Source organism: Cervus elaphus, chromosome 21, assembly GCF_910594005.1.
Source record: "Cervus elaphus chromosome 21, mCerEla1.1, whole genome shotgun sequence".
Classification (NCBI taxonomy): domain Eukaryota; kingdom Metazoa; phylum Chordata; class Mammalia; order Artiodactyla; family Cervidae; genus Cervus; species Cervus elaphus.
In genome coordinates this window covers 26,641,099-26,657,216 of record NC_057835.1, presented here as the reverse complement: position 1 = coordinate 26,657,216, position 16,118 = coordinate 26,641,099, and the positions used below count along the sequence as shown (strand labels likewise).

The 16,118-nt window shown below is 43.0% G+C and overlaps 1 protein-coding gene across 1 annotated transcript in view; it reads right to left on the bottom strand.

The window, feature by feature from the left end:
• Positions 1-16,118, bottom strand: part of XKR4 (XK related 4) — a 303,567-nt gene that overhangs the window by 17,287 nt on the left and 270,162 nt on the right. The gene's annotated exons all lie outside the window — the stretch shown is intronic.

The following is a 16,118-nucleotide window of genomic DNA, read 5'->3' as shown; positions in this document are numbered from 1 at the left end:
AAACAAACTCAGAAAGAAGACCTGTCCCCTGGAGATGGGGAACAGCTGGATATTCAGCCGATCACTGTGTCAATACATAATTAGAGTCTAAATTAGTGCCATTAGTGCAGGATGGCTCTCTCTGCCACCACTGCCATCAGTCATTTCGAATGAACCCCATCACCTTTGCAGGTCTCAGCATCTGGCCTGCTGGGTCCTGGGGGCTCATCCTGCAATAGGTCACTGCAGACACAGAGGGTGAGCTCTCTCTACTTGTTAACTGACCACCTTTCTAGAACACCTTCCAAGTTCTTGTAAATTTGTAAAAAATAAAAAACAGGAAAAGCCAAACAAAGGTATTTTACCAGTCATTCTATTCTTGCCTGGAGAATCCCAGAGGAGCCTGGCAGGCTATAGCCCATGGGGTCGCAAGAGTTGGACAAGACTTAGTGACTAAACCACCACATTTTTTCAAAGATGAAGCCCTCTGGAGCTGAAAAACTCTGCTCCTAGAGTCCCAAGGACTAACCAGTGCAGGAGTCCTGGTAGGCAGGAAATGCTTTTCAGAAAGCAAGAAGGACAATAATTGAGAGAAGGTTGCCTTAATTTAAGGAACATGTTAATAACTCATTTCTTTAATGAACCTCTACACTCCAGGCATTTGAAATAATGATAATGATTCCTTGATCTCAAATAATAGTATTTTCAGTGGGGATTTTTTTTTTTATGTTAGTACAGACTGTGGTTTGATATTTTTTACATGTGGTGTTTAACCTTTGTGCCTGTAGTTTCTATAAGATGACTATCTAGAAATCAATCAACACCACTCTGGTTTCTGAAGATATTAAAGTTTTCCTATCTGAACAGAAGATGACTAAATTAAAAAAAATGACAGTATTTTATCTTGTGTTTGATTCAAATATCAGCAGATAAATTTGCGGAGGCTTTATTCATGGCCAGTGAAGTCTTCTTTCTCAGGCTAAGTTTTGCCACGTGGGAAAGCACTAACATAGTCCAGCGGTTCTGAGCAGGTCTGGTAGGCACGCTGCCTGCGTTGAACCCTAGTGCTGAGACCTTAGCAAGTCACCTCTCATCTCTGAGCCTCTACTTTCTCCTCTACTAAATGGGCATTCAGTTATTCAGCACATTTTCACAAATACCTATTTGCAAGTTTCCTAATGTTGGGATGGAGGAGTGAGCAAACCGAACATGCTCTGCTTTCCTAGAACTTAGGATTTATGGGGGGAGGATGCCACACACACAGAATCACGACGGTGAACGTGTTCTGAAGAAAAGTAAGCCGGGGAAGAGGGATGGTGAAGGATGGATGGGGAGGCTGGTTCTCCAGCGTGAGTGGGAAGCACCATCCACGCCCCACCCTCCCCGCCTCCAGAATGACATTTGGTAGAGCCCCTGGAGACGTCTGGGCTTCCCAGGTGGCGCTAGTGGTAAAGAATCCGCCTGTCAGTGCAGGAGACAAGAGACAAGGGTTCCATTCCTGGGTCAGGAAGATCCCTTGGAGGAGGAAATGGCAACCCACTCCAGTATTCTTGCCCGGAGAATCCGATTTAGCACACTTGGAGATGTCGGGACTAGCCCTGCCGAGTCTGGGGGCAACTGTGCCAGGGGGGAAACGGTCTTTGCAGAGGGCTGAGATGAAAACTCAAACTGCCTGCCTGTTAGAGGAACAGCAAGGAGGCCGGCAGGGAGATGGGGCCCCGCACAAAGTGAAAACGGGAGTGGGGAGCGTCACCCACGGGTCTTCACCACCCCGCCGAAGGCCAGAGAGCCTGAGGCTGCGGACTCCCGCCTCCGGGAGCGCGCTGGGCTGGACGCGCGCTGGTGCCAGAGCCTGAAGTGCTGGGGGGCGCTTGGCCACTCGGGGCTCCCCTCGCCTCGCCCAGGTCCCCGCCGGGATCCGGGCGGCGGGGGAGCGCGGCCTTCCGGAGGACCCAGCGGGCTGCGGTGTCACAGGTCTTCGCTTGCCCGACATCCATTCCGAGATAAAATCGTGAACGTCCGCGCACAGAGCGTGAAACCCCAGGCTGCGCTCCGGGCTCGGTGGGCGGGGCGGCCCGGGAGGGGGTGCGGCTGGAGGAGTGAGTTCGTGAGGGCACGCGCGAAGGGTCGGAGAGGAGGGGACCCCGGCCCCGGCCTCGCCTGGCGGGGCTTGCGGGCCAGCGTGGGACTTCGGGGTTCACTCTGCGTGGGGCTGGAAGGTATGGGAGGGTCTGGAGCAGACGGTGACACGGTCTGTCCGGCTTGGTCTTCTGTTTGTAAAAATGTGTGGTCCCTGCCGGGAGGAGGAGGAAGCCTGGGCCGCGTCAGAGGAGGGCGCCACCAGAACAAGCCAGGTGTCTTGGATAGAAACATAAAATCCCTCATTTTCAACTTGTTAATGGTTTGGATGTGGTGTGGGAATGAGCCTGAAGAATCAGGGAAAAGTGTTAGTCATTCAGTCGTGTCCAACTCTTTGGAATCCCACAGACTGTAGCCCCATTGGCGACAGCCCTCCAGGCTCCTCTGTCCATGGGATTCTCCAGGCAAGAATACTGGAGTAGGTTGCCATGCCCTCCTCCAGGGGATCTTCCCGACCCAGGGATTGAACCCAGGTCTCCTGCATTGCAAGCAGATTCTTTGCCATCTGAGCCACCAGGGAAATTCTGAGAAGAATCAGGGATGATGCTAAAGTTGGGGGCTGAAGACCTAGAATGACGGAGTTCATATTTTCTGAAATGGGGTCTTCTTGGGATGGAAATAAAGATAATGATGGGACCTACTTCACTGGATTGTTTTAAGGGTGGAAAGTAAAAGTGTTAGTTGCTCAGTCGTGCCTAACTCTCTGCGACGCCATGGACTGTGGCCCACTAGTCTCCTCTGTCCATGGGACTCTCCAGACAAGGATACTGGCGTGGGTTGTCATTTCCTTCTCCAGGGGATCTTCCTGACTCGGGGATGGAAGCTGGGTCTCCAGCATTGGCAGGCGGATTCTTTGCTGTCTGAGCCACCAAGGAGCTGACATATAATAAATGTTCCATAAATATTCGTTCCTTTTCTCCCCAAAGCAAAACCACATTAAAAAAAAAACCAGCAGGTTAGATAAACTCCATTTCTGTTACCAGGGTATATTTTAAAAATATTAATATGAACTGAACTGAATATGATAAAAATGAATAAGCAAACAATCTGCCGACAGCAGTTTTGTAAAGCTAGTATCAGGGCCATTCTCATAATTATATTCTGATTGGCACATACACACTTATAGTCAATCTTTTATGTGACTTTCAGTGTTCAGATATAGTCCTAAAAATAATAAGGAAAGGGCAATTTGATAATGGGCATCTGGGAGATACTGCTCAGCACTGTGATTTTCAAGCTCAAAAATATTTTTTTACTGATCACTGAAGAGAAGGAAGATGCCTTCATGGACAAAATTGCACTGATAAGTCAAACTCCTTATCCTGATTCCTATGCAAAAGTGTTTATTTAACTTTTAGGTGTGGGGTTGGACAAGCTCTTACAGGCTTCATTTTTTAGGTTAAGATTACTGCTGAAGGAAGAACAGATTGGGTAGACTGGCGTGAAATTTTGATTTAATTTTTCGTGTTTCAACTATTCAGATCTGAATAAATCCTGATGTATCAAATGCTACTTTATGATGATGGGATCACAATTTATGAAAATATTTCAAACATTTGAGAAATATCACATGAGGGAAACTAATGTCCCACTTAATCCAGAATTATATATTTAGTGTTTTGTTTGAGGTGTATTTGTCGTATGGATGACACATAGCTATTCAAATTCAAAATCACATTCAAAAGCCAAATTGACTGCTTTTGGGAGTCTACCTTTCAGTTTTAGTTTTTAAGGAGGATAATTGATCCAGAGTTGCCTGTACTTTTGGGGTGGTTTTATAATAAAAATACACATTGCTTACGTGAGTACTTTGCAAACTTGAAACATTGTCAATGTCCTGAATTTTTAGAAGAGCCATCTGAAATCTGAGAAACTGTTTTAAGATTTGTTGTCTAAGGCACAGTATCAGAATTTGAACCCAGATTTTTGGCTGGCTCAAGGTGAAAGTGAGAGTGTTAGTCGCTCAGTCTTGTCAACTTATTGTGACCCCATGGACTGCAGCCCACCAGGCTCCTCCGTCCATGGGATTCTCCAAGCAAGAATACTGGAGCGGGTTGCCACTTCCTTCTCCAGGGGATCTTCCCAACACAGGGATCAAACCTGGGGCCTCTGGCATTGCAGGCAGATTCTTTACCGTCTCAACCACCAGGGAAGTTCCAAGGCTTTTATAATGACAATGGTATTTAATTTGGTTGGGGGGCTTCCCTTTACAAAGATAGTCATGTTATCACTTCATGGTCCAGGAATTGACTGAGATGCTGAATTAGACATAGTGATTCTGTTGGTTGTGGAAAAGTTTCTAGAGTCTTAATCTCTGTCCATTAAGCGTTATTTCTTAGAAGAGCTTTCTTTAACTTGAACAGCTCCGTTCACTCGGTACAGCAAGTACTTCCAGCCCTGGTTACTATTAATTATCATATATCAAATGCCTAGCAATGCCCTGGCTTTCCAACAGATGTTATTTCAAAGGCCCCCAGTGTCAGCCTGGAGAAGGAGATGGCAACCCACTCCAGTATTCTTGCCTGGGAAATCCCATGGACAGAGGAGCCTGGTGGGCTATAGTCCATGGGATCGCAAGAGTCGGACACAACTTAGCGACTAAACCACCACCACCAGTGCCAGTCAGGCCCTCAGAGGGTCAGCAGGAGAGCCTTCATTGAGAAGCTGAATTAATTTTTTAATTGAAGTATAGTTGGTTTGCAATGTTGTGCCAATCTCTTCTGTGCAACAAAGTGACTCAGTTTTACACATACATGCATTCTTTGTTAAAAAGTATTCTTTTCCCTTATGGTTTAGCCCCAGAGGCTGGATACAGTTCCCTGTACTATAGAGTAGGACTTTGTTGTTTATACATTATAAATGTAATAGCTTGCATCTACCAACCCCAAATTGGGGGGTCCATCCCTGTCCTTCCCTCCTCCCCCTTGGCAGCTCCAAGTGTGATATTTCTATCTGTGAGTCTATGACAAACTGAATTAATTTGTAAGCAAACATTTTTGAGTTTGTGTTCTCAAGTTAGTTTGACCTCTTTGTTGTGCTTGAAGCCATTTTTCTAAAATAGTTCTGATGTGGTGCTTTTGAGGTGTGTGGACATATGCATTTGGTAAAGAACTTCCTTTACTGTGAATGGACGGAAACAAAGGTTATTAACTTACATGGTGTTTGGGGACCACAAGCAATTAATATCACAGTGAGCAGGAAATCAATACAATCTTTGTTTTATCCGACCCTGAATGGGAGAATGAGAACTGTGTGGGTGGGGAGAGTTATGCGGTAAAAGGCAGAGTCACCTTTTCCTCTCTTTCTGTAGGTCAACCAGATTTTCATTCTATTGTTTTCATTTCATTCAATTATTTACTAACTAATAATGACCACCTGATGCAAAGAGCTGACTCATTTGAAAAGATTCTGATACTGGAAAAAATTGAAGGCAGGAGGAAAAGGGGATGACAGAGGATGAGATGGTTGGATGGCATCACTGACTCAATGGACATGAGTCTGAGTAGACTCCGGGAGTTGGTGATGGACAGGGAGGCCTGGCGTGCTGCAGTCCATGGGGTCACAAAGAGTCGGACACGACTGAGCGACTGAACTGAACTGAACTGAATTGAATAATTACCAAACTCTTGTGAGTTTCTTATATGCCAGACACTTTTCTAAGAGCTTTATAAACTATAGCTCCTTTAATTCTTGCAACAACTCTGTGAGGTTCATACTATTATCATCATGATTTTATGGATAGGCAGACTGAACCTTGGCTTCCCAGGTGACTCAATGGTAAAGAATCCCTCTACCACTGTAGGAGACACGGGATCGATCCCTGGGTTAGGAAGATCCCCTGGAGGAGGAAATGGCAACCCACTCCAGTATTCTTGCCTGGAGAATCCCATGGACAGAGAAGCTTGGTGGGCTACAGTTCATGGGGTCGCAAAGAGTCGGACACGACTGAGAGACTGAACTGAGCTGAAGTGTGTATGTATGGGTTTCACAGGTGACACTAGTGGTAAAGAACCCACCTCTCAATGCAGAAGTGATAAGAGACACAGGCTTGATCCCTGGGTTGGAACGATCCCCTGGAGGAGAGCATGGCAACCCACTCCAGTGTTCTTGCCTGGAGAATCCCATGGACAGAGGAGCCTGGCGGGCTACAGTTTGTAGGGTCGCAAAGAGTCAGGACTGAAACAAGTTAGCATGCACAGTGCGTATATATGTCAATGCTACTCTCTCAGTTCTTCCCACCCTTAGTCTGTTCTCTACATCTGCTTCTCTATTCCTACCCTCCAAATAGGGTTCATCAGTGCCAATTTTCTAGGTTCCATATATATATGTTAATATATATATCATGTTAATACATGATATTTGTTTCTCTCTCTCTATCTTACTTCACTTTGTATAGGGCTCTAGGTTCATCCACCTCACTAAGACAGTTTTACTGCTTGAGCAAGTTTACAAAACTTCGACAGATTACCGAGTACTCAGTTTTCCCTCTTTCCATTAATAGCTAGAAGTCTGGACAAAGTATATCAGATGACTGATTCAGACGCTGGGCAACAGGTAGCACAAACCTGCATTCTAGACAAAAGGAAACAAATCAGGTGAGATGGACAATTAATGCGGATTTTTGCCTGGGAACATTTTCTAAGCTATTAATATGGTACTGGAAGGGAATTTCAATGGGAGGACTGCTCTGAAAGACAGACATTGGTATTCAGGAAAGCCTGGATGAATGAAATTTGTGCGGAAAGGACGAGAGAGGAGGAATGATGAGGGAAAGAGTTCTAGAAATCTGTATTAGCATCCCTTTGAATTTCTTGCTGAATACCAAGCAGCATGTGCATAGCCAGGCCAAAAAAAAAAAAAAAAAAAAAAAAACCTACTGGTGCTGAACAATTCCCAAAGCTCACATGGGGCTGGAAGACTGTAAATTCTGATCAGTCAGGCATACAAAACTGGATGGAACACCTGGAGCATTCAGAAAAGAACCTGGAAAGAGCACGCCTTAAAAAATAGGACTAAGCTAGCCGCAGAGTATCTGGTACTCCAGACCTGGCTTACTGCTTAAAAACAAGTTCATCTGAAGTAAATTAATTGCCTGCCAGGGAAAAATTCAACTTTCTTCTACAGAAAACAGGAAAATTCAGATTCATGATACCAATAAAAAATCACTGGCCATGGAAAGATGCCGAAGAATGTGGCCCATAACCAAGACGAAAACCATCCAACAGAAGCAGAAGCTGAGAAGACAGAGATGATAGAGTTAATAGGCAAAAATTGCTTGTTATAAACTTGTAAAAACCGCTATTATAAATTTGCTTGAAAATGTATAGAATTAGAGGACTTGAGTTCTTAGCAATAGAAATCATCTAAACTGAAGCATAGAGATAAAAAAAGGTTGGGGGGAAAAAAAGCTTTGAGCCACAGTTACCTATGAAACAATAGAAAGCTGTCATATGTGTAACTGGAGTGTCAGAGGGGATCAGGAAGCAGAAAAAATATTGGGAAGTACAATGGTTGAAAAATGTCCAAATTTGATTAAACTGTAAACTGCTAATAAGACCTCAACAAACTACAGGCAAGAAACACACAGACACACACACACCATACACTTTCATCAAAGCACTTCATGGCCAAATTACTAAAAGCTGTCAGAGATAAAAGGCTTATTATAGGCACTGGAACAGAAACTGGAAGCAACACAAGTCAGGAGACAATGTAATAACACCTCTAAAGTCCTAAAAGAAACAAAGCACCTGATGAACTGGAATTCTATATCCAGAACAAAGGTTCTTCCAAAATGAAGGCAAAATAAAAACATTTCAAACAAATGAGGCTGAGGGAGAATCTGTCACCAGCAGACCGGCACTACAAGAAATGTTAAAGAAAGTTTAGATTGTAAAGAAATTATATCAGATGCAAATTTTGAGCTACACAAGATAATGAAGAGTGCCAGAAATGGTCAAAGGTTGAGTAAGTAATCTCATTAGAAATTTATTTAAAGGTAACCAACTGTTTAGGCAAAATGATTATAGTGTATTGTGGAATTTATAGTGCATGTGGAAGTAAATGTATTATGATAATAGCACAGAGAGTGGGGGGTGGCAGATGAAAGTACACTCTTGTGAGAATTTTGCACAGAGTGATATAATCTGAAGGCAGGTTATGGTAAGATAAAGATGCCTCTGTAACCAGTCTGATGTGTAATTCATTTTGACTTGCTTTTTATGCAGAGAACAGAAGTTTATTCAGTTAAAAAAACCGTAGATCATTGTATTTATAAATGATATACTTCTAGGAATTATTTGAAAAATTCTGAATATGTTGGATCCATGAAATACTTAACAAAGAAATTGAATATATTAAATGCACAGATCTAGTTTAAAGTATTGATGCATCACCCACTCTCTTATTTTTTCTTTTTAAAAAAGTGTTAGACGGAGGTTTGGTGAGGTTGATTCACTAACCTAAATTTATATAAAATGAAGAACCAAGACTTAATCTTTTCACTTCTTGTTTTATTTTTAAACATAACTAACTCTCCAGGCCTTTTTATTGCAAAAATATCTCCATGACTTTATTATAAATGTTATTCTTAATGGATAATCAGTATTTGAACCTCTCTTTTGTGGGAAAATCAGTAAGTAGCATTTGAGAGGGTTGTAGTTACAATTAAGTTAAGTTATACCTTTTAAAAAATTAACAGATATATATTATTTTCTAGAGCAGTTTTAGGTTTATAGAAAAATTGAGTGGAAAGTATAGGGAGTCCCCATCACCAACAACTCTGGCCTTTGCAAGTTTCCCTTAAAAAAGAAAGTGAAGTCGCTCAGTTGTGTCCAACTCTTTGTGACCCCATGGGCTGTAGCCTACCAGGCTCCTCCATCCATGGGATTTTCCAAGCAACAATACTGGAGTGGATTGCTATTTCCTTCTCCAGGAGATCTTCCCGAGCCAGGGACTGAACCTGGGCCTCCCGCATTGTAGGCAGACGCTTTACCATCTGAGCCACCAGGGAAGAACATCTTGTAGAAGTATGGACATTTGTTACAATGAATAAGCCAATATAGATACATTATTATTAACTTAAGTCCATAGTTTACATTATGATTCACTCTCAGTTTTGTATATTCTATGAGTTGTAGCAAATGTACATGGGCATGTATCCACTATTGCAGCATCAAATGTAATAGTTCCACTGCTCTAAAAATCACCTTTACTCTGCCTATTCATCTCCTCCTCTCTTCTTCCCCCACTGCCCCTATTCATAGTCACTGATCTTTTCACTGTCTTCATAGTTTTGCCTTTTTCAGGTGTCATATAGTTGGAATCAAACAGTTTGCAGCCTTTTCAGATTGGCTTCTTTCACATAGTAATATTCATTTAAGCTTCCTGGACGTCTTTTCATGGCTTGATGGCTCATTTATTTTTAGCGCTGAATAATATTCTATTGTCTGGATGTACCACAGTTATTTATCCATTCACCTACTGAAGGTTACTGCCAAGTTTTGGCAATTATGAATAAAACTGCTATAAACATTTGTATATAAACAGGTCTTTGTACAGACATAAATTTTCAGTCAATGTGGGTAAAATACCTAGGAGCCTGATTGTTGGAACATTTGATGAGACTGTGTTTAGCTTTGTAATAAACTAGCAAACCATCTTCCAAGGTGGTGGGACCGTTTTGCATTCCCAGCAATGATGAATGGGACTTCCTGCTGCTCCACGTTCTTGTCAGCTTTTGGCATCATTGTTCTTCTGGATTTTGACAGTTCTAATAAACATGTCAGGCTAACTCGTTTTATGTGGTCTTTTAAATGTTATTTCCTTTCCTTTTTTTTTTTTGTGCTCAGTCGTGTCTGACTGTGTGACCCCATGGATTACAGCTCGCCAGGCTCCTCTGTCCATGGGATTTTCCAGGCAAGAATACTGGAATGGGTTGCCATTCCCTTCTCTAGGGTATCTTCCCAACCCAGGGATCGAACCTGTGTCTCTTGCATTTCCTGCATTGGCAGGTGGATTCTTTATCACTAGTACCACCTGGGAAGCCTGTTATTTACTTACATGTTATAAACTGTGCAGTAGGATCATATTCCTGAGTTGTTACTGTGGGTTAATAGCTCTTACTTAACGTCCCAGAGGCGGGATTGCTACAGAAGAATAATAGAAATTCAAAGGAAAGGGCCAAGCACTTTGGCCCTTGCAGGCAGGGTTGAGCTTAGTGAGAGTGAAGGTCTCTTGGTCTTGGAGAAAGGGGTGTGAGAAGGCGGTGAGAAAGTCCCCTGAAAGTCACTCTTCCGTCTGTTCAGGCCCACTGGCACAGAATCCCGGGCCAGATGGGTTTGCATTTGTTTTTGTTGTTCAGTCACTCCGTCATGTCCGACTGCAACCCCAGGGACTGCAGCACTCCAGGCTTCCCTGTCCTCTATCTCCCTGAGTTTGCTCAAACTCATGTCATTCACCCATCTCATCCTCTGTCATCCCTTTCTCCTCCTGCCTTCAATCTTCTCCAGCATCAGGGTCTTTCCCAATGAGTCAGCTCTTCACATCAGGTGGCCAAAATATTGGAGCTTTGGTTTCAGCATCAGTCCTTCCAATGAATATTCAGGACTGATTTCCTTTAGGAGTGACTGGTTTGATTTCCTTGGAAAATGGGCCATTTCCCTTTCCCCTCTTTGCGGCTTCTTTCCCCCGCCCTTTCTAAAATTTTTATTTTTGCTTGAAGGGCAATTGCTTTACAACGTTGTGTTGGTTTCTGCTGTACAATAACACCAAACAGGAATCAGCTATATGTACACATACATCCCCTCCCTCTTGAACATCCCTCCCACCTCACCCCTCTAGGTTGTCACAGAGCACTGGCTTGACCTCCATGGGCTATACAGCAACTTCCCATGAGCTATCTATTTTGCATACGGTAGTGTAAATGTCAAAGAGCTTGGTTTCTAGACTGTATGGTAAGAGTGCTTAGTTTTAAGAGAAGCCGGCAAACTGTCTTCCAAAGTGCCTGCACCCTGTTGCATTCTCACCAGCAGTGAATGAGAGTCCTGTTGCTTCACACCCTCACCAGCATCTGGGGCTCTCAGTGTCTAGGATTCTGGCCGTTCTAATAGGAGTACTCCAGACAACCCACTCCAGTATTCTTGACTGAAGAATCCCAAGGATAGCGGTTCATAGGGTCGCAAAGAGTCAGACACAACTGAAGTGACGGAGCATAGCACACAGACGTATCTTCTCTGGTGACGTGCCCTCTAAAATCTTTTGTCTATTTTTAGTATGGCTGTTTGTTGTCCTATTTTTGAGTTTTGAAATTTCTTTACGTATTTTACAGTCCTTTATGAGACATGTCTTTTCCGGATATTTTCTCCTAGTCCATGGCTCGTCTTCTCTCTTGACCTCCTCCTTCACAGAGCAGAAGTTTTAAATTTTAATGAAGTCCAGCTTATGAATTATTTCTTCCTAGGGCCTACCTTTGGTGTTGAAGACACAGTTTTGAGAGAACGATGAATTCAGTTCTGTGTTTGTTAGACCACGAGCCCTTTGCATGCCTATGAGGAGGCCCTCTTAGGGGCCTCTACATTTGGGAGGAAGAGCTTGGCCAGTTCATCGGGACCCTGCTCCCCTTGTTCTCCTCCCCAGCACTCACACGCTTGGGACAAGCTTGTTTCCTCCCAAGGGGGTTATGGCCCACGAACCGTCTCTCAGAGGCCTCCTCGTGCTGCCTTCGGCCACCTCCTCTTCAGAAGTAACACAACAGCATACAGAGACAGGAAAAGCTGCCATTCCCTTGGCATTCCAGGGCCAGTTTTCAGTCTGCCATCAGGCAGCAAGGCTTTCTCTATGCACTGTTCTCAGGGGAGATCTTGGCCTCACATCAGGAGATCCTAGGCTGTGGATTCCGGAATAGGGTCTGGGAAATCTGATTTTCATCTGCAAGATGGCATGTGAGAGAGAATGGTTTAATTTGGATTTTCAAGGGGCTGTGGCTCAGAGGTGCCTATGCATTTTCAACCAGCAAAAGGGGAGATGGCAGCCCGTGATAAGGCAGCAGGACATAATGAAGGACTTTAGCCCTCCAGGATACCCACAAGAGGATAAGCTTGTCTTTCTGCCTAGAACTAGGGGAAGAGATGGTGTCCCACGCTAGTCACTTGGGGTATGCTTGGCCAGGCAGTGGCTAGCCCCAGTTTGTGTTATCAGTTCTCTGGCCTCTCTGGATGGGGGTTCGTCTGAGTCTCAGAAGCTGTCAGTAGGAATGCCACTCTGGCTCTAGACTTGGATCAATGCATCGCTAATGCTTAGAGGTGAAGTGCAGAGAGACTCTGTAATTAACCACCTGAACTGAAGTGTCATCCCCGGCACCTGGGCAAAGCTAGGTATTGACCCTAGAAGCTGAGATTCCCTCCTGGGAGGAGCCTGTGTGCCTGTGCATGCTCAGTCATATCTGATTCTTTGCGACTGTAGCCTACCAGGCTCTTCTGTCCCTGGAAGTTTTCAGGCAAGAATACAGGAGCAGGTCGCCATTCCCTGCTCCAGGGGATCTTCCCGACCCAGGGATCGAACCTGTGTCTCTTGTTGTTGTTGCTGAGTCTCTTGAGTTTGCCCTAACCCTTATCCCAAAGGAACCAAGTCATAAAACAAGAACTGAGTTGCCATAAAGACTGGGGTGAAGATTTCTTACTTCTCTTTTCCCTCGTCCTTAATGAAAATCACTGCTCCAGGGCGAATTAAGACGTGGAAAGCAAAAGTTCTGTTTCTGTAAACTGATGTGGTGTGTGAGAGTTGGTGTTTTCTATACAAGTCCCCAAGTCACTGCTGAACATGCCACTCTTTCTTTGGACTTTCTTGTCCATACTGTTTTATCACAGTTTCCTTTCCTAACTGTATCCATCCTTCCCTAGCTTTGCTGCTATGACAGCCAGTCCAACCCCAGCCCCTCCTAAGGGTCTGCTTGAGCTTGTTCCCTGACAGCATCTCTAGTTCACAATGCATTTCAGTATCTGTGCTGGCCTCTTGTGCCTGCTTTTAACCTCAGAGTCCTTGACTTGTTAAATCTCCACTCACTGTAGCCACAAAGTAACAACCTGTAGGCCTGCTCAGTCACTTCAGTCATGTCCAACTCTTTGCAACCCTATGGACTGTAGCCTTCCAGGCTCCTCTCTCCACTGGATTCCCTAGGCAAGAATACTCTAGTGGGTTGCTACTTCCTTCTCCAAGGGATCTTTCTGAACCCGCATCTCTTAGGTATCCTGCACTGGGAGGCAGGTTCTTTCCCACTAGTGCCACCTGGGAAACCTGCCAGAGGTCTAACCTCCCTGCTATTTTTCTTTCTCCTGTTTGGGAAAATATTTCCTTGTTTGTAAGGTTAATTTATTTCTTTCCACAAATGCTATTTTTTTCCCCCACATTTTTAATTGCATCCTCTTTTCCACAACCATCTTTAGTATCTTTCTTTCCAAATGTCTTTCCTTCTGCCAACAAACTTGCCAGGTCTCTCCTACTTGTGTGTTTGAATTTTTTTTTTTAATAAAAAATTTAAATCTGTGCCATCACCAAGGCATCTCTTGGATCATTCTTGGGAGGTGCCATCTTGTCCGACTCCATGTTATCCCGCAACTCATTCCTGAAAATTTTAATTAAAAGTTTTCTCACTTGCTCTCACTGTCTCATCAATGTACATGCTGTTCACATTCTCTAGCTTTGTGGATCAATTCCAGTGTGTCTCGTTTCTCCCAGTATTTCATCTTCTATCTCCGGTCTGCAGTGATCCACACTTACATTTCTTTCTAGAGTTTATCCACGTTGTCCATTCCCCAAAGTGCATTGATTGACATTCTCAAGATTTCCTCCTTTTCAGGTGCTGACCATCCATCTCGCCTTCCTGCTCCTCCAGGCACTGTGCTCCCAGGGCATGCAGGCTGCCTCTCTTTCCAAGAACTGTATCAAACCTCTGCTTGGTCTCGGAGCTCTCCTTCGACTGGGGATTTCTAACTCACTCTGAAAGTCTGCCCGTTGTTCAGAAGTTCAGCTAATGTATTTTTAAAACTTTCCCTTGAGACTGCATCTTTGACCCATTTTGAAGTGTGTTGTTGTTTAGTTTCCAGCTGGTGATGTAGGAGAGAAGGGATCAGCTTGGCTTTTATTTTTTAATAATCTTTATTTATTTATTTTTGGATGTTTTGGGTCCTTGCTGCTGTGTGGGTTTTCTCTAGTTGCGGTGAGTTGGGGCGACTGTCTAGTTGTGTGCATGGGCTTCTCACTGCAGTGGCTTCTCTTGTGGAGCACGGGTTCTAGCCCCACGGGCTTCAGTAGTTGTGACTCCCCAGCTCTAGAGCGCTGGCTCAGTAGTTGTGGCACACAGACCCAGCTGCTCCGTGATATGCTGGATCTTCCTGGACCGGGGATAGAAACTGTGTCTCCTGCACTGGCAAGAGGATGCTTTACTGAACCACCAGAGAAACCCCAATTTTTAAATTTTTCTATTGAAGTGTACTTGAATTACAATGTTGTGTTCATTACTGCTGTACCGGAAAAAGACTATATTATATATACTGTAGATACGTTTTTTCATGTTCTTTTTCGTTATGGTTTATCACAGGATATTGAATGTAGGTCCTTGTGCTCTAGAGTAGGACCTTATTTAATCATTTTCTAAAGCCCTTCAAAGTTTGGCTCAGTCTCTTTTACAGTCCCCTTTCCTGTTATTGCTTGCAATAGAAACCCTATTTCCAGACTAAGTTAATGTCCCACACCACTCTCTGAATAATACCTTGGGTCTTGCTGGCTTTGTAATGTTTGCTTATATTTAGAATTCTTTGACCAAGAGTTGTTTTGGTTTGTTTTTAAGTTTCCCAAATAATGGTTGCAAAGTCATTTTAAGGTTATTATATTTCTTAGAATAAAATTTATTTGAACAAAATTGTATTTGAAGTTATGGAAATTTAATAAAGAGTGATGATTCCAAGAGAAAAAATACAGACAAAAATGAAAAGAATGATGAGGTCAGTGTCCACAGTTTGGGTTCCTGACTATGGGCCCAAGTGGTCCCTAGACACACCTGGAGAATGTGTGATGATGTTATGGTCAGTTCTCACTCATGTTCATTTGCTTTGAGAATGTGAGTAAATTTTTTCATGTTTTCTGAGTTTCTTTTGAACAGGGCTAATAATGATTCAACTGCAAAATGCCTGTGGAAAAAAGATCTCATATGTGCAGAGGTTTTTCTTTTTTTTTTTTTTTTTTAAGAAAGATAATTAATAACAGCCTGACATGAGGTTTCACAGAATATTATTACAGTATTTAATCTGAGAGAACAAATACATCTAATTGAGGCTTATTAAACTGAGAAGAATAAAAACTTCTCTTTTTGGAAACCAAAATACATTCAATGAAAATTATTAGGTAGCAAATTTAATGCAAACAATTCCATTTTATTATAACCCTTTGAATTTACATTGTACTCCTTTCTAAATTCATAGAATTTAATTGATTTATTTTTTACAAAACCAACATATAATCATCCAGTAAAATCTACTGGTTAGTTTTAGGTTGGTGCAAAAGTAATTGCAGTTTTCTGTTGTGGTTGGTGCAAAAGTATTGCAGTTTTCTGTTGTTGAACTTTGCCATTTGATACTGGAATACATTCTTAAATAAATGTGGTTATGTTATGCATCATTTTAATGCACATTTGTTGCTTTTTTTTTTTTTGGTAATGACAAGACACTACTTGTTTATTTTATATTTATTTTAGACTATAGAAATGATGTTAGACAAAAGCAAATTTGAGTGATCTTTTTATTCAGGTTCAAAATGGGTTTTAAAGCAGAGGAGACAACTCACAACATCAACAACGCATTTGTCCCAGGAACTGCTAACGAATGTACAGTGCAGTGGTGGTTCAAGAAGTTTTGCAAAGGAGATGAGAGCCTTAAGGTGAGGAGTGAAGTGGCTGGCCATTGGATGTTGACAACGACCAACTGAGAGCCATCATTGAAGCTGATCCT